Below are 23,200 nucleotides of genomic sequence, written 5' to 3' on the forward strand. Positions count from 1 at the left end.
TTAGGTCACTTGTGTGGACCTGGGACTCCAGCAAGGACAGAGGCAGCATGAAGGGATCAAGGGCACAAGAGGAGACAGGAGGATGAAGGGACAGAGAAAAGCCTCGTTGGGGGAGGTCTTGGGTGGTTAATTGCTTGAGAAAACCCCAGCCAGTGTTTGTCGTTGCCTTTTCCAGGGGAAGTGAGCCAGTCCTCTGTCCGAGGTAAACAGGTCCTGAAGTGAGGGGTCCCGAGTCCCAAGGAGGAACGTGCTGGGCAGGTGGGAAGCTAGCTCGGAAAGGAGGATGGTGGGCGGAGGTCGGGAGGGGTTCAGGGTGCGGCAGCGGGAGGCTGCAGCCTAGACCCCGAGACACAGCAGGAGAGCCGCTTCGGATTCTGAGTCCCCTTCCCACCAAGGGTCCCAGGTGGATGTTTTCTAGTGGGGCTCCTGAGGTGTTGCAGGAGTAACAACAATCATACTTTCTAGAAAATGTAATCTTGCTACATAAAGTAATCTTATTACTTAATGATTTGTATCATCATCATGTAATGTTTATACAATGCAGCGTCATACTAACCAAGCAATTGGTAAACTTTATCTCATTTAGCCTCACAATACCCCTGTGTGTGTAGGCTGTATTGCTGACCCCCTTGCGGAGGAGAGGAAAACAAGACTCAAAAAGGTGGCGCTGCCCACCGCAGGTCTCGTGGTGAGCGGTAGACTTGCCCTCAGTGGGGCGACTCCAGGGCCCGGCTCCTGTCCCCCACAGAAAAGGCCTAAAGAGCAGAAGGAAACCCTAGACATGGACTGAGCCATGCGTCTAGCACAGAAAATGAACCCCACATGACACCCCCACTGCCCCTTACAGGATGTCTGCATCCATGTTACCAAATCCGAGACACCACCCACTGTAAGATACAGCATCGTTTCATGCACCACTAAGAAAAACATGGAGCACGCCCTGGTGTCAGAGAGGTTAAAATACCAAAAGGAAACTGCCCCTGAGGCGTGGTGACATGGTTGCAGTGTCCGACCGTGCCAGGAGGTTTGCCTCTGCTATCTCACACCCTCCCGACAACAGCCCTTTCTTCTCGCCCCCACGATGCAGATGAGGACGCAGGGCCCAGGGCAGCAGCCTGCGCTCGTGGTCAGTGACACGGACCGAGACAGCCTAGGGCCTGGGTCGGTCCTGTGGCAAGATGCCTGTCCTTAACCATGCTGCCATTGAAGGAGATGGGGTGCCTTTGTCATTTGTTCCTTTCAGCGGGCAGCCAGCTGGGCAAAGCAGGAACACAATGGAGGCACTTGACTTCCAGGAAAAAACAAAACCTTGCCTTGTTCCTCTTCACAGCCTGGCCTGTGACTGGGCTCTGAGTCCCAAGCTCCCCCTGAGGCTCTGGGTATGTGTCCTCTGGTCACGAGTTCAGGATGACCCCTTCAGCCCTGCCCCTGCATTTACTGGTTCATGAGCCTCCTCACTCAGGGGTCTTTCTCTGACCCACTTCTCCCCTTTTCCAAACTCTACTTGGTGATTTGTGCCAGGTTTTGCAACATCACCCTTGACCCTGGACTTGAGTCTTCCCACATCTTCCTTGCCTCCTCCCAAGGCTTAACTCTTGGCCTCACCCTACCTTGTTCAAGAGCCTCCTTTGTGCATGAGCCGCTTCTTAGCCCCATCTCACCCCTCTTCCTCGTCAAAGACTTTCTGGAACCCTTGAGTGTTAGAATGAAAATATGGGGCAAACGAGGTGGAGCGAGGAGGTTGTATGTGTGGGAGAAGTCAACTGGACGAGTTTTCTTGCTTTAATTTTTAATCTGAAGGTCTTGTCACCCACCATGGGCTCTGTATCTGCAAGCCAGCCTCTTGGTTTCCAACTTACGTCATCATCCCATCCTCTCGCCCTCTGTCTTGACCTCCTGGCTCTCCCTCCCATGGTTTTCCGTCCTGCAGAAGGCAGTTGCGCTGTAATAGGATCTTCCTCATCTCTTGGAAACACCCTGCCCCCACCCCTTCCAGCCACTGAGTCACTCTTTCCCTTCACATCTCCCCTCAAAGCCTTCCCAACACTTGAGATGAAAGATGGTACTTGGCACATTCCCCTTTCCCAATATCACTCCCCACTTCGAGAAATTAAAATCACAGCTTGGAAGTGCCTCCTAGCTGGGAAAACCACTCTGTGGGAACGTGCCCATTTTCTTTTCTTTTCTTTTTTTTCCCGATGACCCTTCTTCTGCCTCATCTTCTATATCCTTCACAATGTCTTTTTTTCTTCGCGTGAGTGTCTCAACTCAGCCTAACTTCCCACAAAGCCCCACTAAAGGGCATTTTAACAAAATTCCCACTTTCAGCCTATGTGAAGCTTTACTGAACATTTGTTTTCATTGTTTGATCAAAGTGCTGGCCCTGCTGAGTCCAGGTTTCCTTTGCTCTAAGTTCCACTCGGGCAGACATGTCTGCTTCACTCATTCCCGCCACCCGCCGGCATTGCTGGGCCTTTGTGTCCTTTAGGGGGTGGGAGCCCCACGAAGCCACCGGCTCAACAAACACTTACTGAGACCCTACTGTGTGCCAGCCCCTGTGTTAAGTGGGATGGATAGAACAAGGAACACAACAAAAATCCCAGCTCTCTCGGGGTTTACCTTCTAATGGAAAATTACCTTTAAAAAAATCACTGAATTGGTGAGTAGCCACCCAGCCCTGGATTCTAGTTAAGTGTGTTGGGGAAAATCCCAAAGTGACTAAAAGCTAAATTCATCTTTGTCCTAGAAGTGCTAAGAAACTGGGAAGGAGAGATTCAGAGGATAAGATGAGACATTTTTAACAGCTTTACTGAGATATAATTTGTGTATCATAAAATCTACCCATTTAAAGTACACAATTCAATGGCCTTTACTATATTCACAGAGTTGTACAGCTCTTTTTCTTAACTTTTAAAATTTTTAGAGAAAGGAGAAAAGAAGGAGAAAGAAGGAGAGAAACTTCGTTGGTTGCCTCTCGCACGCCCTGACCAGCCAGGGACTAAACATGCAAACCCAGGCGTGTGCCCTGACTGGGAATCTAACAGGCGACCTTTCACTTTGTGGGACGACACCCATCGCCTGAGCCTCACCGGCCAGGGCAACAATTCTTGCCGCTAACTATTTTTAGGACATTTTCATCATGCTAAAAAAACCCCACACCCATTAAGCGGTAACACCTCATTCCCTCCTCTCCCAGCACCTGGCAACTGCCAATTCACTTGTTATCTCCATGGACTTGCCTGTTCTGGACATCTCATGTAAAGGACTCATACAATGTATAGTATTATGTGACCAGCTTCTTTCTCTTAGCATGACGTTTTCAAGGGCCGGCCAGGCTGCAGCGTGTTATCAGTACGCCACTCCTTCCCGCCACTGAGCAGCGCCCCACGGCGTGCATATACCACGTTTTGTGTGTGCGTCGATGGGCATTTGGGCTGTTTCTACCTTTTGGCTGTTATGAATGCTATTGCTAGGAATATTAGTGCACGTGTTTTGTATAATGTTTTCCTTTCTCTTGGGTATATCCTTCAGAGTGGGATTGTCGGGTCATATGGTAACTCTATGGCTCACCGTGTGAGAACCTCCTGAACTATTATCTGAGTGGTGCACCACTTTTACGTTGCCGCCAGCAATCCAAGGGCACCGAGCTCCCCACGTCCTTGCTGACAGTGGCTGTGACCTGTCTTCTGATCACAGCCACCCTAGTGGATGGGCAGTGGCATCTCACTGTGGGTTTGATCTGCATTATCCTGATGGCTGGTGATGCTGATCATCTCTTCAGGTGCCAATGACAACATCTGCGTTGTGCTTGTGAGGCAGCTCTAGACCTGGTCCCCAGCACAGCGCCCACGTGTCTCAGGTGCTCAGTAATGGTGTTGAGTGAACATAACTCAGAAGGAAGCAAAGACTGGAAGCTCCTTGAAGAATGTTGGTTCCATTAGCTATGACAGGCCCGGTGAGGGAATGGTTGTATGAAGGAGAGTATTTTGCAAATGTGAAGCAATGTCTTTTGATCCCTTCCACCCCATCCTGCTGCCTTTAAACCATGTTCCACTTGGAGCTGCCCTTCCTAGAGGCTGGGTCGGGAGGCCGGTCGCCTGGAGCCGACGAAGGAAAGGGAGCACAGAATAAAGGGAGAAGTTAGTTGGCGCAACCACCAAGATTTGTGGAGAGAAGGTTTGCGAAATTGCCTCCCTTTAACATACTGAGGGCTGGTCGGCAGACAGACCGTGCGTTTCTACCACTGTGCAGGGGCATTTGAGGGCAGGGCGGCTGGCCCTGCAACTCGGGGAGTCCCAGAAGACAGAGAGCAAGGATGGATGAGATCTGAGGGCAAGTGGATGCGTCTGTCCGCTGGAGTTCCTGCCCTCCCTGGGTGATGCCAGTGCTGAGGCTGAAACAAGAGCCAGAAGTCATGGTGGGTGACCCTGCAGCGGGCCAGGGGCAGACCTGGGTGGGCAGGCAGAGACCCAGAGCGGCCCTCCGTCAGCAAATGCTGGTCAGCCAAGAGCCGCCCTGGGCCCTGACCAAGCTACAAAACACTGGGACCTCAACTTGAGCCATAAAGGCCATGAGTGGGCAGTCACAGGGCAGGCAAAGGGCTCCAGAGGCCGCTGAGTGACGGTCCTGGCTCCTCCAGCAGGAGGCTGAGTCACCCCACTCTCCTCACAGTGAGAAGAGAGTGGAGATGAGAGTGGCAAGGGGAGCAGGGAGGGCGGTGGAGATGGAAGGACCTCAGGGGCAGAGAAGAACTGAACGGACTTTAACTCTTGCTCTAGATGAGACTGAAGCTGTTTCTCAGCTACCTGAGAGGTGAGGTCTTGCCAGGAAGCCCAGGTTACAGCCAAGTGGAGAGAAACTATAGCCCATTGGGCGAGAAACAGGCGCCCCTGCCCCAGGGCCTGTTCACGGCAGGCCAGCCTAGCAGTGACCTGGCCCAGCGCGGGGCAGCGTGGGGGGGCCGGGGGAGGTTGGACCCTGCCCTGAGCCCGACAGCATTGCTGTGTCGGCATCCACCTCCTGGGCCCGCTCTGGAGTCAAGGGGTATCTGGGTAAGAGAATTTCTCCTCTTTAGCCAGAAAAACAGCTCAAAGTGAGCGCCCTCTGTCATCTTTGGCTGTGACTTTTTAAAGGAGTGTGTGGAGGTATTTGGCTGGGCCAGGCTAAAGAAACATCACTACCCCGCCCCCCACAGGGGCACCCGCTGGCGTCCAAGCCCTTAGTTTGCTTCAGGTGCTGTGCTCACACTTACACGTGTCATTGAACCCTCCCCAAACCCTCTGCTGCTCGTCACATTTCACAGACAAATCGAGGGCTCGCTGAGGCTCCCCAGGACCCTCTGTGGGTGAGCGGTCAGAGCCGCCTGGGCACTCAGGCTCTGTGTGCTCTGCCTCACACCTTTCCTGCCTCAGACGTCCCCTTAGACTTGAAGCAAGATCTGGCTAAGAGCTGTTTATAGAAGCAAAATTTTTAAATATTACTGTTCTATGTTTGTAAAAAGAATGCTGCCATTTCACAATAAGGATGGTTAAACAGAAAAATGACATGTAACCGACGTGGTAGGAAGCCTGAGTGAGGACTCTTTGCAGCCAGTCTTCCCCCAGCACAAGCCAACCCCAGCACACTCAAGGCCTCAGCCTTGTGGGTTCTGTGATTGTCCCCTATGGACATTACACCCAGGTCAGCCCAAAGCATGTGAACTTCCACCCACCCACCCACCCACTGGCCAACCTACCTGCCTACTCATCCACCCACTCACCCACCCTCCCATCCACCTATCCACTCATCCATCCATCCATCCAGTTTTTCATCTCACAGTTACTGAGCCTATCACATGCCAGGCACCAGGGACCCAAATAAACAAGCCAGTTCCTTCCTTTGAGAAGTTCGCAGTCGGGGCAGCAGCACCCCCAGAGAACAACATATGCGGGTCCTAGGCAGTGGTTCAGCATGCGTGCAGTGAGAGCAGGGAGGGAAAGGGAGCGAAGAGAGCTCGGCGCGAGGAGAGAGTTTGCCTGGAATGAGCTGCCCCAGATCTCTGCAGCTTCTCTTCCTTCAGGTCTCAACTCAAGTGTCATCTCCTCAAGGCAACTTGCCTGACAACTGCTCTAAAGTTGGCTTTACTCTGTATTCTCTGTCTTGGTTTCTTGATGCTGAACTTTCTTTGTCCTTTAATTTGTGTGTGTGGCCTGTAAAGTCCCAGGTGCCATGGGGTCCCATTAGGACAATGACCACGATGCTTTTCACAAAAGTGTCTCCAAGGCTGGAGGTGGGTGGGCACTCTGTCTGTCACCTGGATGAATGAAGGCTCGTACTGTGGCAAGCAGGCAGTGAAGAATCACGAAGGATGCTTGAGCAAGAAGGAGACGCGATCAGATTTGTGGTTTGGGAGGACAAGGCTGGAGATGTTGTGCATGAGGTGAGAGGAATACGCTACAGAGAGTAAAATTAGAAGCAATTGCCTTGGATAGGGATCAAGATTTTGTTGGCTGGACTGAAGACATTGATGGTAGAGAAAGAAAGGAATAAAAAATGTAAGGAATATTTAGGCCGAGTCATCAGGAGATGCCTGTGGGTGGTGAGGGAAAGGGGATATGACTAAGGTCTGCAGTTGGGTGACTTGGGAACCACTGTCCTGTCGTTAATGAAGGCAGAGGCATTCTGGGACTTGGGAGGCCTGGGCAGAACCTGAGGCAGACAAGGGCACCCAGGGAGACAAGGAGAGCACAAGCATCGCTGTGCAAACAGCTAGGCCAGGTCCCTGAGCGCCGCTGGACTTCTGAGGTGGCTAAAGGAAAAGAAGCCAGGATAGGATGCCACGCAGGGGCAGTTAAAAAGAAAGAAGGCGACCCGGAAGTCAGGGCTATTGTTGAAACCAGATAGAGGAGAACAGTCTAGAATGGGATGAAAAGCAGAAAAGCCCACAAGAGAGGGCTATGGAGACCCTGGGTCAGGCCGCCTCTCATCTCCAGCCAGGAGGGAAGGTGGGTGCCAAGGGCCTGATATTCTGGTGGTTAAAGAGAAGCCAGACAGCAGGAGTTCTAGGTGAAATCTCCCGAATGGAAAATGTCAAACCCATTCAGAACAACCACAACCGACAGTGGTTCCAGCAAACCACCTCCGGCCACATCTGGCTCATGCGTCCCAACTTTACAACCCTGGGTTTGACAGAGACCATGGGCCAGCTTTCCCAAGGGCAGTTTGGTGGAAGGAGGAGGGCAGGGGGCTGGGGACTGGAGACGCCGACTTCCTTTCGGATGCTGGACCAAGCCCAGCTGAGAGTGGGGCAGGAACAAGGAGGGGGTTGATGCTGCAGGTGAAGGGATTTAGCAAGTCTGGGGGCTGACGGGAAAGACTGAGTACATTCAGAGGACTTTCAAGGTGTTCCTGTTTTTTCCTTGAAATTAGAAATATGGCTGTAATGTATTTTCACCCACTCCATCCCCCTCTCCAGAGGTAATCATTTTTTCAGGTCTCTATCTACATGTCCACATATATAATTTTTTAAAATCAGTTACGGGATAATCCCATCCATATTGTTACAGAGGATTTTCCCCCACTCGTCTATGCACATAACATCTAGCTCTTTTTGGCTGCCTGGTATTCGCTGGGCTGTATAATTTATTGTCGCATTCCATTGTTGATGCAACACAGCTTCCAAATTCCTGTTACTGCAGACAGTGCCGCTGGGAACCTCACACATTAATCTCTGGGCACCGGCGTGAGCGCTTCCTTAGGACAAATTCTTAGCCCTGGACCCGCCAGTCAAGCGTGCTGCTTTCTCTAAGGACTCGTAGAATTTGCCTGCTCTCCCCTGGAGCCCGGGAATGAAAGTGCAGGGAAGACACATGTCCAAGGAAGCTCGTAAACTGAAAACAAGGCTTTAAAGTTTCTCCGCCTGACAGGTATACAGGGCGGGGCACAGGAGGGTCACAGCCGTGAGTACACGAAACACAGTTTACTCTTATATTCTTATTTCTCAATTAGTGCATTATTTTTCATACGAACAACTGTAAACCTGCTTTTGCCCCACCCTGTGTTTTCAGACCGCAGCTGTCCGTGGGCAGCAAAACTGCAGAACTACTTACTCTGTGTCTGAACTGAACCTGGGGGTCGTTCCCCAGCTACTCCTGTAAGGACGCTGGCCTCCCGTTAACCACTCCTGCCTGCCTCAGCCCTGTGGTAGAGCGGGGAACTGGATGCCAAATGTTGTCTTAGATTCATGTGACACTTTTAAAACCACACACATTAAATTAAAACATTTTAGGTACTGATCTGACTACATGTTCTGCTTATAAAATACAGGGTGAGGCAAAAGTAGGTTTACAGTTGTTTTTCTGGAAAATAATACAAAAATTAGTAAATAATGAACTCTGTGTTCTGTGTACTCACAACTGTACACCAGCTTTTGCCCCACCCTGTACAGCTTGCTTTTTAATCAAGACGTTGTGGGTAGGACCGTATTTATTAATAGGTAACTCTTACTCATTAGCCTGATAAAATACGGGAGAAACACAAATAACTAGAGAAAAGTTCCACCTCACCCTTCTTTGGGCATCCATCTCCTAGGTCTACTGTCAGTGTCTGGAGAAGAATCAGATTCCCAAGGGCCCGGGGAAGTGTACAAAGAGTCACGGTGTGGGAAATTTGTTCACAGATTTCAGGGAGACCAAAGGTTGAAGTTCAACAACAAAATATTTTTTATTTTAATTGTTGTTCAAGTACAGTTTTCTGTCTTTTACTCCCATCCCAGCCCACCCCCCAGCCCTCCCTCCCTCTCTCCCATTTCCATGCCCCCGCCTAGTTTTTGTCCGTGTGTCCTTTATACTTGTTCCTGTAAACAACAAAAATATTTTTAAACAAGATTATACTCCTGGGATTTGCCATTTAATCTGTGAAATCACCAGTTTAATTATGTTGTCAGAAGATCATTCCTTGCCACACAGCCCGGGGAGGGGGACGCGGGGGACCCTTCTTGTTCTTACAGAGAACGTGAAAACACGCCAAACAAGTGGCAGAAACAGAGAGGTGTAAACATGCTCTGCTGCGCCGGTTCCACCGCGGCCGCACACTTAGCTCAGGGCGCCCTCTTCTGGACCCGCGCTCCGCTGCACCAGCCCCGTCCCGCCCACCAAGCGCAGGACAAGTCGGATTCTCAGTGCGCAGACAGCTGCTCCAATTCTAACGTCAACACGTCTGTCTTTGAGTTTCTTCTGCCTTAGTCATTGAAACCCTAGGATGGTCTTTTTCAGTGTTTGTGTATACTTTCGGGTTACACAGAACTCTCTCTCCTCTTAAAAAATGATTCCTTTGGTTACTATTTTAAAAAAATGCCCTCCTTCAATCTGAGTTAAGTCACTGGATTCCAATTAAGTTTGGTAACTGTCGGGAATGCATTCGTGATTTTGGAGAAGTGGGAACTAGGTCTAGAAGCCAAAGGGGAAGGGCAAACAGTTCTAGGTGTCCTTACCCAATGCATTTGAGCAAAGTATGTTTCCGATTGAAAGGTTCTGCTTCACCCTACAAAGTTGTCAGGACCTTAAGTCAGCCTGATATTTCCTCCATTCATTTAACAAATATTTGCTAAGTACCAATCATGTGCTGGGGAGGGTGCTAGGAGCAGGTTCACAGTAAGAAACAAGATGAGGATAGTGTCACTTGAATGCATCGTGTGTGATAACTAGGTGGTGCTTTTATCGCAAAATGCCTGGAAGTCTAAGAGCATCATCATGGGTTACCGGAGCCTCAATAATGTGCTTTCAAATTACCTGTTAATGTATCATGTCCTGCTACCATTACATTTAACTAGGTTAATCCTCTCAACTCAGAAATGGCTTCTCTCTGGCTTCTTAAAAGGGGCTATTCAATCCTCCAAGAAACATGTTCACAGTCTGTTAGGATGGGCAGGAGCAGGCAGGACGAAAGGAAACAGCTTTTCCAAATAACTGCCTGTTTTGCTTGGAGCCAGGGTGGGCAGAGCCAAGGCCGGGCCTGTCTGGATAGGGCAGCCTGCGGTTACCTGGCCCCGGCTTCACGGTACCCGCTGAGTGAGCGAGCCTGGGGCCCGCAGCTCACGCCTCACCCTGCTCGTCCTCCAGACACAAGAGAAGCCCCTTCTCTCTCTCGCTCATTCAAGTGTGGGAGCTTTTTTCCAGACGGAGGGGCATCGGGTCCTGTAAAGGGCCAACCCCAAAGAGGTGGCGCTTCCTGCAGCAGGAGCAGAACATCTGTGGGGCCCCAGCAGAACCAACAGCCCCGGGGAGTGGGCCGGGCAAGGCCCTCCGAGACAGACGCGGGGATGACGCAAGGCCAAGGGCTGTGAGGAGCCAAGTCCCAACACAGCTTCCAGGGAGATCCACTGGTTCTTTACGCTCACTCTGACTTTTACTAAACTTCAGATGACCCTTGGAGAGGGAGATGGACTTTCTTCCTCACTTCTCTTGGATTTACAACTGTCATATGATGCTTCTTCGGGGAAGTCATGCATCCTTCCAGTCTGCTATCCAAAGGATATGTGAGCTCGGCTTTTAAAAAAAGCTGATCTTTTCTCTGAAATCACTCCTGATTTCCAAAGGGATGGTTCAGAACAAGTGTATTTTATGGGCTCACTCCATCAAAAGCTCTAAACTTCCAGGTTCTCTTTACCCAGATACACTGTTCAATTAAATCCAGTTCATTGGATTCAACTCAGCAAATATTTACTGAGCTGAGCACCGAGTTAGAAAAAGACCTGGGCACTGTCCTCAGGAAATTCACAGACCAAGGGATGAGACAGGTGAATAAATAAATCATTTCAGGCCAGTGTGGTGAGTGCAATGACGGAATGGTGTACAAAGCACCACTTTCTAGCCTTTGCTCTCATGGAGTCATGGTCTGGAAAAAGGACCAGACATTAATCGGAAAACTGCACAAATAAAAGTAGAGTTTAAGCTCTGACCAGTTCCATGGAGGAGAGGCAAGGGCACCACCTGAGCTTGGATGGGGCATCTGGCCAGGGGTCCAGCAGGGCATCCTTGAGGAAGCTGCAGCTGTGGTCTGAAAGATGCGCCAGGGCGCATTAGCTGAAGGGTGGCGGGATCAGTGGTCCAGGCAGTGGGGAGGGCATGTGCAAAGGAACTGGCAGGAGAGCACAGAGTGGATTTCACGGGTCCAAAGCAGAGCTGGGCCGGAGCTGGGACTGGAGCGGGAGAGTGGGGTGGCTGGGCCTTAGAGGTCAGCAGGGCCACATCCCACGTCAGGCCTAGTCAGCCATGGCCTTCACGTCTGTGTGCTCATTTCCTGTCTGTGTCAAGGGGATCAGAGCGTCGTCTACCTTGTAGGAGTGAGTGGATCCCTTTAGCCCTGAGAGGAGTGAGCTGTATCGGCTGCTATTACTGCTGTAATTATCATCCTCATCATCTCCCCAGGATGAGTCTGTGAATGAGGACCCTGTGGGCCCAGGCCAGACATTTCTTCTACGCTTCCCACTGGCCATGTGGACACAGCTCCGCAGAGGTCTCAGAAGCCACAGAAATGAGCATAAACTCCTGTCAGAGTAAGCACTGGCTTTCGGGAGACATTCTGAATGAATGACCAGCTGGGCTGCTGACCACAAGTCTCAGAAACCACCACCAATAGTTTATCCCCATGTACCCAGAAAAAACCGAGACAGAGGGAGGAGGACAGGGCCTCCCGAGGGCAGGCTGTCTATAAATGGAAAATTACCCTGGGAGAAAACCAGTCTTACTTGATGTGGACCCATTTTTGACTCTGTCTGGAAATCCAGGGCAGGAGGAAGTGGAAGGGACAGGGAGTGAGCAGGTGTGCCCAGGCCGAGGCCACCTACCTGGGGACTGGGGTGCACTGCCCCCCGGAGCATGAGGAAGGACTGCAGCCAGCTGCCCGGGCACCCACCTCGGGCCAGACACTGAACAGACCCAGGCGCTCCCGCTCCCAGGCTGCTGCTGGGCCGTGAAACGTGCCCAGGAGTCGAATGTCTGCCGTGGCTGAGATGGGGAGTGGGGAGCAGGGTGGGAAAAGGCAGTGTGGGAGGAGCTGCCGGGGGGCCTGGAGAGCGGGGCTGGCATTCCCGGGCAGCTCTGTTTCCTCAAATGAGCTGTCGTAGCACTGAATGAAACACCCCGTCTAGTAAGCACTCAGTAAATGTGAGCTTAAAACAAGCAGCCAGTACCTTCCTCTGAGAGGCTCTGAGGCGCCATCACCCTTGGCCTTTGGTTCCAGCTCTGCAACCCACCTCAGTGCCTAACATTTCTCATTCGAAAAGAACGGTGACCTTGCCATTTAAATGGCTCTCCTTCAAAACTATTAACAATAGTAAGGGGTAACGTTTGGCGACAGGTTTTTGCTATGTGCCAAACCCGGCTAAGAACCTTCCCAGGAAGTTACAGTACCAGTCCTCAGGCCCGGAGTCCGAATGTCCGGTTCGAATCCCAGACCGATCCCTTCCTGAATCTGAGCCCTTGAGTGATTACTTAACCTCCCTGGGCGTCGGTCCCTTCATCTGTACAATGGGGATGGGCACAGTGCCTCCATCACAGGGTTCAGGGAGAACCAGATGGGGCGGTTCAGAAAGAGGCATTCAGTGCAGCGCCTGGTCCCGAGTACTTACTAAAGCTTCATGGTGAACAGTACTACGAATTCTCCCAGTCCATGCTCCCCGGGACCCCCGCATCACAGCCCAGGAGGCTGCGGCCAAGGGAAGGCTATACATCCAAGCAATGTAGTATCATTCAGTGACAAAGAACAATGAGCTCTCAAGCCGTGAAAAGACGTGGAGGACACGAAAATGCACATGCCTCAGTGGAAGAAGAAAATCTGAGAAGGCTACACGCTGTGTGATTCCACCTGTGTGACATTCTGGAAAAGACGAAACGATGATGGCAGCAGCAGATCGGGGCTCCCCAGGGGCAGGGTGGGTGGGGAGGTGGGTGACCAGGCGCAGCACAGAGGCATTCAGGGCAGTGAAGACGCTCAGTGTACAAGGCAACGGTAGATGCACACCACCCTGCATTTGTCCAAACCCTTGCACGAACGACGCCAGCAGTGAACCCTGGTGTGAAGTATGGACGGGGGCTGATGACGACGTGCCAGTGTGGGTTCATCGATTGTAACAAATGTACCAGCCTGGCGGGGTGTTGATAATGGGGGGAGGCTGTTCACGTGCGGGGCAGGAGGCGTATGGGAACTCTCTGTACCTTCCCCTTCATTTTGCTGTGAACCTAGAACTGCTCTAAAAAAAAGTCTATTAATTTTTTGAAAGGTTAAGTGACACAGCTGCGGAGAGGCAGGGCTGAGACTCAGAGCTTGCTGTGTACGAGCTCAGAGCCAGGGGTCTTGCCCGCTCCCCTCGGCCGCAGGGATGCAGGAAGGAAAGTCCCTGGGCACCTCTGGGTTATCTCGACGTGTTCACTGTCTACAGGCAGCCCAGCCCTAGCAGCAGCTTCCCTTCTGCATCAGGGCTTCCCCCCCCCCCCCCCCCCCGCCCCCACCCAGGCCTCCCTGAGTGCTTGGCCCTGCCCAGACTAAAGGTGTCTTCGGGAAGGAGGTGCGGAGGGGATGCACCACGGCCCCTCCATTCACACACACTCCGCTCCCCGGCAGGGACAACCTGGGCCAGGTGCCCACTAGGAATGAGTGTGTGTGTTCAGCTATAACATATATTTACACTTTAAAATGTTGCTCCTTCTGACTCAGCCCGCCCACCCCCAACAGCATAGGAAATCCCCATTTTCCCCTTTAATTAATTTCACAATCTGCGTCTTGTAGCTGATTGTGTTTTCCCATGAGAAGAATAAATAGAGTGACTGAAGGCTACGTAGTTGAGATCTTTATCAATAATGTGATATTAAAGCAAAATCCAGTTCCTGTAAACTCTGACGTAGTTTCGGATACCGAGGCTATGAGCCAAACTATAACATGTTTATGTGTTGATTACAAAGGGGTTGAACAGTAACAACTATAAGCTCATTCTCACCACTATCGTCTTCATTTACTGGCCACGTAATGAGTTTCACATTTTGCAGTTTACCTGCCTTGAGGAATTTGATCCTCACAGAATTTTTCTGAGGGGGCTCCTATTATATCATCATTTTGTAGATGAGGAAACTGAAGCTCAGAGAGGTTGCGTGACTTCCCAAGGGCACACAGCCACTGATAGTAGATTCCACACACTATTTCAATTGCCCTGCTCACTTTGCTGACCCTTTGCACGCCTTGTCTTGATGAATGCCATGGATTCCCTCTCCATCTACTCTAGATGTAACGCCTAGCACAGTACGTGGCAGAGGGGAGCTGTCAATCAGTGGCACTCTCCATCCCTCCCCCTGCCACCTATCTGCTCCCCTGCTCAGCCCTTCTCAGAGGAAGCATCTGTCTGCCTGGTGCTTCCCAGCCTGCAGGACGCCTGTGCCTAGACTCACCTGGGAAGGGTCACTACAGTGTAGACTCAGCAGGGCTGAGGCACAGCCCAGCGACGTGCATTTTGTAACAGATGTCCCATGTAGTTCTGATTTTGGTGTTCCTTGGATCATACTTTGAGAAACACTAATCAGTGGGTTTTTTTTTTTAAGAAAATCTATTTTTCTTATGTAAAACGCCTGTTAAAAATGCATGTGGTAAAGAAAAGCACAAAGTTCAGAAGCATAGGCAGTGAAAGCACCCCTGTCCGTGCACTGGGGTGTGTTCGGGGCGGCTGGCTACATGATAGTGAAAGGCAAATGGTAACACAAATGCCCGTCCCCAGAGAACAGAGGCAGATGCAATGCAGGCAACGGGTCGAGTCAGAGCTTACTTACAGAATTTACTTACAACATTGCAGATGATGGATCAAAATGAACAGATCTCAGACATGACGCTGAGTGACTAAAGGCAAAGTGCTGAACTATCATGCAAAGTACACTGTTTATGTCTGTTCGGCACACGCATGCACGCACACACACGCACAATCCAGGACAGTATTGACACACGCACAATCCAGGACAGTATTCCGTTGCCTTGGAAGAGGAGATAGAAACGTTATGAAAAAGGGGGACTTCAACTTTCTCTCTACTGTTTTATTTCTTTTCTACAAAAAAAAGTCTGAACGGAATCTGAGAAAACGTGAACACTTGTTAAATCGGGGTAGAGTGCACACGGATGTGCCCTGCTACTTCTGTTTCTCTCAAATAAGGACGCCAACCCTGCCGTCCCTGTCACCCAGTCCCCTCCCCGAAAGCAGGCGGCTGCCACTTCCCTTGTGCTCGTGCCGTCTGGGTCAGTCTCCACATTAACGAACGTGTACAGCCTCTTATCAATTAAATTGTCTCCCGATCTTCAGTCTAGCCAGTCCTTTTCCCTGTGCAAACATCCTCAGGTCTCTCATTCAAGACGATCCTCCATTCTCCAATTCTCTCCATTCTTAATTCCTCAAGACATGATTGTTCTCTTGGTATGACCCAGCCCTTCCTGGGAGGGTGGTGTGGGTCGCTGCCTTCAATTCTTCGTCACCGACTCAAGTCTGTCCTCTCTCCTGGCTTCCCCATCCACCCACCTATGGGGGCAGAACTCAAACATCATTAGGCTTGATCTTTAGGCTTTTTGACTTTTCCCCAGAATCTAATACTCATGGTCACCCCTTTCTAGACCCTGTGTCCTGTTCTGATTTTTGTAAGTATTCTTTATCAGTCTCCTTTTCTTTTCTTAAAAAAGAAAAGATTTGATTTATTCATTTCTAGAAGGGAAAGGAGGGAGAAAGAAAGGGAGAGAAACATCAACTTGTGGTTGTCTTGCGCGTGCCTGCTACTGGGGACCTGGCCTGCAACCTAGGCATGTGACCTGACTGGGAATTGAACCGGCAACCCCCTGGTTTGCAGGCCGGCACTCAGTCCACTGAGCCACAACAGCCAAGGCAACCTCCTTTTCTTCTTCAACTCAGCATCCCTTCTCTCACACCCGTGATGGGGCTCCCCAACACCCCCATAGATGACCTCACCAGCCCCTGGTCCAACCTCATGAGCATTTTGGTGAAGATGCTCATCTCCTCTTGAGCTTCTCTTTCTGTGGCTTCAGAACCACATTTCCAACTGTCTGAGGGACGTGTCCTCAGTGTCCTGCCAATACAGCAACCTCAACCTGCCAAATTCTTCAGGAATTCTGTGTTTCTGCTGCATCAGTGCTTCTCAAATCTAACGCGCATGCGAATCACTTGGGGCATCTTGTTAAAGTGCAGGTTCAGGTTCTGTAAGTCTGAGGAGGGGCCTGAGATTCTGCATTTCTAACAAGTACCTGGGCGATGTCTGTGCTGCTGGTGCAAGGGCCCCACGTTGGGTAGCAACATGTCAGAGAGATTTCCGTTCTCAAGGTCAAGGGATCTTAACTCTGTCTACAAATCGGAACCACCTGGGGACTATACTAGTTATAACACGATTTTAAAAATGTGCATATGGCTATGAAAAACAGTATGGCGGCTCCTCAAAATAGTAAAAATAGAGTCACCATGTGACCCAGCAACTCTTCTTGGTATCTACACGAAAAATTCAAACATTTATTTGCGAAGATATACGCATCCCCTGTGTTCACTGCGGCATTATTCACGGTGGCCAAGACATGGAGACAACCACACTGTCCTTCAATAGAGGGTTAGATAAAGACGATGTGATATATATATACACTATGGAACATTACTCAGCCGTATGAGAAGGTGAAACACTGTTACTTGCAACAATATGGACGAACCTTGAGAATATTGTGCTAAGCAAAATAAATTAGTCAGAAAAAGCTAAGAACCACATGACTTCAGTCATGTGTGGCATATAGAACTGAAACTCATGATGGACACAGCAGTGTGGGGTCACCCCAGGGAAGGGGGTGGGGCTAGGAAAGGTCAAAGGAGGCCAAATACACGGTGACAGAAGATGATCTCTGACTTTGGGTGGTGGGAACACAATGCAGTACACAGACCGCGTGTCACAGAAAAGCACACTTGAAACCAATGATCTTATTAACCAAGGTCACCCAATGCATTTACTAAAACAATACGATTAGACACCACAGGTAAATCTGAGGAGTCGTCCGGCGTCCTGCCGTTTCCTTGCGACTTAGACCTCATTCTCCAGCCTGCCGGACTGGCCCTTTTCCAGAAACATAGACGCCGTCCAAAAATGTTCTGACAGCCTTGTTTTTCACTGTTGTGGCTCGCTCAATTAAAGCAGCTCAATTTGATACAACAAACTTAATGTCCTTTCCTTTAAGAATTAACTCATCTTTCTGGGCTTGAGTTACTGAACAAGCAAGCCTGACCTCGTCTGAACCCTACGGATGTATTTTTACCCCGAGAAGTTTCCGATTTCAACCAGAGGATGGGTCTCCTGAATAAGGACGTTGATGGGGCAGCGAGTGCACAGAGACCTCATCTGGTCACAGAAGCCCAGTGTCCCACCCTCGGGCATGTTCCGTACACGGCTGCAGATGGTGAGAGCGGTGGCCAGCTCCTTCCTACTTGCCCACCATCTGTCAGCCGGAGCCTCTTTTTTTTCCCTCCAAGGAGTCTGAGTTCCGCAGTGATGTGCTTGTGGCCCCTCTGCAGGGTGCCTCTGGGACCCTTCACAGACCTGTGCGTCCCCTCAGAGCGACGCTGGCATTTTCTGGGATGTCGACAGTCTGGTGTGGAGAGGTCTTCATCCTCGCAGCAGATACAGCAAAGTTATCTTCATATTTTTAAACTGATCATAAACTGATCATAGTTTTGACTTTCTGTAAAGTGTTTTTTGGCATAATTCAACATAGAATATTGGCAGGCATTGGGGCGGGGGAGACCAAACCAAAAAAAAAATGTGCATATGGTAAAAAAAAATCAAATAAATTCCCTTCTTTTTTTGCCTGGCCCAACGCAGATAAACGAATCAGAATTTCTGGGTGTGTGGCTCGGGCACCTGCATTCCATAAATAACTGCTGAGTTCCCACTGGGCTAGGACGGTGCTAAAGGCTGAGGAGATGGCAGTAAGTAAGACAAAGCCCTTGTGGAGCCTGCATACTACTGGAAGTGGTGGTGATAACACAGAAAAGTAAACAAATACGGGAGAGCACCTCAGGCAAGTGCTACAAAGGAAAATGTTGAGTCCTGAGACAGAGAAAAACTGAGAAGGGGCAACTTTTGTCTGGATGGGCAGGAAAGGTCCCTCTACAGAGGTGACGTCTGAGCTGAGAGATGGGCCATGAGGAGGTGGACACACAAAAGCCTAAGGGAAGAGAAGCGTTTCAGGCCCAGGCGACGGTGTTTCAGGCAGGGGGAGCAGCACATGCGTGGACGCTGCGCAGGCCCGTGCGTGGCGAGTTCAAGGAAGAGAAGGAAAGGCAACGGTGCGCGTAGAGCACAAAGTGCAAGGGGAGAGGTGTGGGGCGAGGCCGTGGAGAGGCCGGAGCCCGAGCTGGTAGGACACAGGGATGAGGGGGGTGTGAAGAATGTTACAAATAAGGCATCATATTTTACTGGGGGTTCCCAGGAGGCACAAACCATTGAAGATGGAGACATTGGGAAGGGAAGGATTACTTGAGATGGTTTGTAGACATGATTAGGGTCTCAAAAGGCCAAGATTAGCACTTACACTGGACAGAGGACACTTCCTGGGCAAGGAACAGAGCGGGGAAAACGCAAGGAGAAAACTGGAAACAGTACGCTTTGAATTAAGGATGACTTGCAGATAATGAGTCCATGGAAGGGGGCGTGAGGCTGGAACGGTAACCTGTGGCCAGATCTCCTAACACACTTCCTGCTCAGCATCCCCCTGTGGCCCGGACAGAACTGTTGGTTCCTGCTATGCAATTCCTCAGCTTTTCTTTCTCAAATATTTCAGAACTTAGTAAATGTCCCCAGTGCCTCAGCCCCCAAACAGAGAAGTCATTCTTTCTCTCTCCTTCACTACCCATTCAGTTCATCAACAAGTTCTATTTGTTCTGTTTCCAAAATCTATCTTCTCTGTTATCGCCGCTCTGTTCCAAACCACCAGCATTTCTTACCTGCCTCCGTGTGTTACCTTTTGCCCCCCTACAGCGGAGTGCTTAAGTCAGATTACACCCCTGGTTTGCTTAAACCCTTCTAGCGGCTTCCTGTTGCTCTATCCACAGGAAGACTGTGATTAACTTTCCCCATAACCTTGTAGGTACTATTACTTACCCTAAATAATAGTAGGTACTATTATTTACCCCATGTTGCCTAGGAGAAACTTGTGGATCAGAGAGGTTAAGTAACTTACTCAGGGTGACAGAGCTCGTAAATAGGAGAGCCAAGATTCAGACCCAGGGCTATTGGATGCCAAAGTGTATGTCCATCACCACCACTTTATGCCACCTTCTGACAGCGACACAGGGACATTTCCTACCCCCGTGCCTGCTGTAGGGTGAGAAACACAATGTCTTTCAACACCCTCGAAGAGTGCGGTGCTGGGTGATGAGCTGTCTGCACGGCTGTGAGCACTCTCTGGAGATGCTCTCGTCACCGCCCTCAAATACTCACTCCATTGTGTCGGGCCCCACCTAAATGTTGTTTTATTGTCTGCCTTTCTCCATGAGTAATGCCACTTTCCATTTTAAGCTGGGAGCTCCAGGAGATGACCACGCTGTAAGCCAGGGGTTAAAGCTAAGTGCTGCCTGGGGGATTACTCACCCACTTCAAGACGTGGCCAGCCTCACACCCTCCCACGCAAGACGCTGCTGGAATATCTCATTCCTTGCCAAAGAATAAAGGAAATCTGGTTTTCCCTGGAACCAGACTAGGAATGGTGCCAGGTTATCAAAAAGCTGGCGAGTTAACTGGTTCTCCGAGCAGAACTACTGTGGTTGTTCATTCATTCATCTAACATTTGCATGGGGCCTACTATGTGCCAGGCACTCTGCTCCATGATGGATGTAATGCAGTGATCTAGACGGCTTTAGGGGGCTAACAGTCTAGGGAGGAGAAGCAGACAATTGTAATAAAATGTTATAACCAGTGTAACTAATGATACACCATGGAGTCTCGGCGGGTTTGGGGAACCAACAGCTGTAGGAATTATGCCAAAGTCTGTATGAAGGACAAGGAGGAACGGGCTAGGTTTTGTAATGATGAACAACCAAAACTGACTTTGACTGACACAGGCAGAAAGAGAATTTGGAGAGCCTGGGGTCACCCCCAGAATCACTGGGAGGGTGTGGTGGCCCAGCAGCACACCACAGGGGCGATCCAGCCAGACGGAGCTGTGTGTGTGTGTGTGAGTGTGAGTGTGTGTGTGTGTGTGTGTGTGTGTGTTGCAGGGGTGAGTAGCCCTCAAAAGTGGGGGGGGGGGGCTTCAGATGTTGGACAGTCAGAAGGATGACAAATGTCCAGGTAGCAGCAGGGAAGGTGGGAAGGAGAAGGCTGTCTCAGAATGACCTAAGATGATCTGAGTCAGAGAACCCAGGAGGAACAGCTTAAAGGGAGCCTGCCTTCCTGAGGCCGGCATCCCTAGGCCCAGCAGCCAGGCTCTCGGGAGTGTCCTCGGTGAGTGTGGCTCACTGCTCGAGCAGAGACACCCAGGCCTCGGTGCAGGAGACGCTGTGTGCCAGCAGGTAAGGAGGAAGCCTTTCCTTTCATTCAGGTGTTCCTGAGGCCTTTCTGCAAGGCCATTGTTTTCAGTATATGTCTTGAGATTACAGAGCAACCTCCAGGTCAGAAGCAGCGTTCTCTGCCTGATGGCTGGGAAAGGTGGCCGGGAGAGTCAGTGGGATGGTGGTGATGGCCAGCCTTTACTGCTGTGCTCGCGTGCATTCGCTCATGCAGTCCTCATGATAAGTCTGCTAGTTTGCAGTTGAGCAGATGGAGGCACAAAGGTTAGCAAGGACTTGGCCAAGGGCCCGTGGTCAGTTAGCGAGTTGTGGAGCTGGACGCGAATGCAGACTGCTTCGTTGTAACTGAGAGTCTGGGGATGGAAGACAGGAACGGGAGGAGTGGATAAGAAGAACGGTCATCACAGGAGAGAAAATTTTTTCTTTCTATGCTACGTACAAAATGAGGATTGGGAGTCTAATCCCTTGGCCATCGCCTCCCTCATGGGTACCATTTTGAATCTCACGGTCAGCTGTTGCTCCCTACTCAGAAACTTCCCAGTTTTATCCCAGGGGAAGAAGCCCCATCCCCCTAGTGGGAACTTACATGAGAAACTGTCATCAAAAAGCTGACGAGTTAACTGGTTCTCCGAGCGGAACTACTGTGGTTGTTCATTCATTCATCTAACATTTGCAGGGGGCCTACTATGTGCCAGGCACTCTGCTCCGTGTTGGATGTAATGCAGTGATCTAGACAGCTTTAGGGGGCTAACAGTGTAGGGGAGGAGAAGTGGACAATCGTAATAAAGTGTTATAACCAGTGTAACTAATGATATGCCATGGAGGCTCAGTGGGTTTCGGGGACCAACAGCTGTAGAAATTATGCCAAAGTTAAGGTATTAATTCAAGGTATAGACCCTTAGACTGTAGCAAGAGGTATACATAGTATTTTTAATGGACTTTTAAAATAAGAATTTCTGACTATTCAAATAATACATGCTACTTATAAAAAATTAGGGAAATGTGGGGAAAAAAAGAAGAAAACAAAACACCCTTGTAACCTGACCTCCCAGTGATGGCTGTTGCCACATTTGAGGGAGGAGTTGTATTCTGTAGCATTTTTTTCAATGCATATGTGTAGGTATCATCTTTTAAAATCATGGTTTTTAATATCTTAAATAGTTGTTGTCTTAATATCATCAAGGGAGAATTAACTTGCCTCCAGGGAGAATTCTATCACAGTATCCAATTTCATGAACTTACTGAAAGAGTATCAGTGAGGTAGCACCGGACAGGGCGTCCGAACAAGACGGCGGCCGACGTGCCAACCCCTGGTGTGCTCTAGATACGGTGCATGCACCTGGTTCTTTAAGGAGGACTTGCTTTCTCATTATTTATCAATACTTCTAGCTGGTAAACATTACCTGAAACATATTTAACATAATGATTAACCTAATTGGGCAACCGTTTATGTATTGGGAGGCGTTTACCCCACAATCTATCACATAGATGACACTCGGCAACGTTACGCAGGCAAAAAGTAGAAGAGCCGTTTCTGGGAGTGAGCATCAAGTGGAGTCTTGGTTCCGATCCCACTTCCCCTTCTCTGGCCCGGGGGACCCCATCTCATTGCACAGCCCGGTCAAAGGCAGTGCGAAACCCCACAGTCCAACACGCATAGCGACGCGGCTTTCTGCAGGGAGAATGTGGCCTGGCCTTTACAGTCCCCTCGGAGCATCTCCTCCCGAGCCCATGGGGCTCGGGCCAGCACAACGCTAGGTCTCTGTAGTCACTGCTGCCGTCACCTCTTGGCACATCCAGTGCCACCCCCATCTCCGGTCGTTTTCCCGCCTCATCCAAACAGATTCCTACCAGTTCAGGAGCCCTGTGTATTCTCTCTCTGCTGCCCAGACATCTGTTTCGCGTTGGGAGTCAGGGGCCGGTCAAGTGCTTGCACAATGCAGCTGGATTTGCTGACGAAACAAAGTTGCTCGCATGTGAGTTTCCTGACCCTGAAAAGGCCCCTAAGAACTATACTCAGGCTTCTGGCAGGACTTTACTCCCAGCCCAAGGGGACAAGAGAAATGAACCTGAATTCAGTTAGTAAGTTACAGCCAAGAGGAAAGCAAAGTACCTGGTTCCTTTCTCTCCGTGTTTCCACAGAACCTTTTTCTTACTGGGCCACTCTTCGTCCTAAACAGATGTTTGTCACTGCCCAGTGTGTCCACCTGGTGACCCAGGGAGCCGAGGGGCAACAGCGGAAGCTGGACCTAACTCCCCCAGTGCAGGGCTCCTTCCTACCCTCACTTTTCCGCTTTGTTTTTCTCCTGCTTCTTTAGAGTTTATCTTTACTTACAAAAGTAAACAGTTAAACAATACATTTGTGCCTATTTTAAAAATTAATGATCTCTAGTCTCACTTTCAATTCTACTTTTAAGCTCCAATAGTCCATTTACAAACAACAAAAGCAAATGATCGTTCAGATGATAACAGTGCCTCACACTTTTCCCATCTGTGAACATGAGAATAACAGTGTTTATGCTGAAGTGTTGCTGCATGAAATCAGGGGCTGATGTCTAAGAAGTGCTTAGTAAGACATACAGATAAATTAGGTTTAATTAGTTATAGACTTGTTATTTTTAAAATTTCATAATATGGTTTATTTAG

The 23,200-nt window shown here is 50.0% G+C and overlaps 1 protein-coding gene and 1 pseudogene across 5 annotated transcripts in view; one reads left to right on the forward strand and one right to left on the reverse strand.

Annotated features, from left to right (window-relative positions):
• Positions 1–23,200, forward strand: part of FGF1 (fibroblast growth factor 1) — a 92,383-nt gene that overhangs the window by 26,944 nt on the left and 42,239 nt on the right. Inside the window, exon 1 of one of the 5 annotated variants that reach the window (XM_045826746.1) lies at positions 20,537–20,557. The exons of the other annotated variants lie outside the window; for them this stretch is intronic. The gene's annotated coding sequence lies outside the window, so the exon portion shown is untranslated. Of the gene's footprint in view, positions 1–20,536; positions 20,558–23,200 lie in introns of those variants that run through there. 5 annotated transcript variants of the gene reach the window in all.
• On the reverse strand, positions 17,080–17,655 carry LOC123810782 (annotated as a pseudogene).

Source organism: Phyllostomus hastatus, unplaced genomic scaffold (genome assembly GCF_019186645.2).
Source record: "Phyllostomus hastatus isolate PE091 unplaced genomic scaffold, TTU_PhHast_1.1 phas_contig_150, whole genome shotgun sequence".
In the NCBI taxonomy this organism is placed as follows: Eukaryota; Metazoa; Chordata; class Mammalia; order Chiroptera; family Phyllostomidae; genus Phyllostomus; species Phyllostomus hastatus.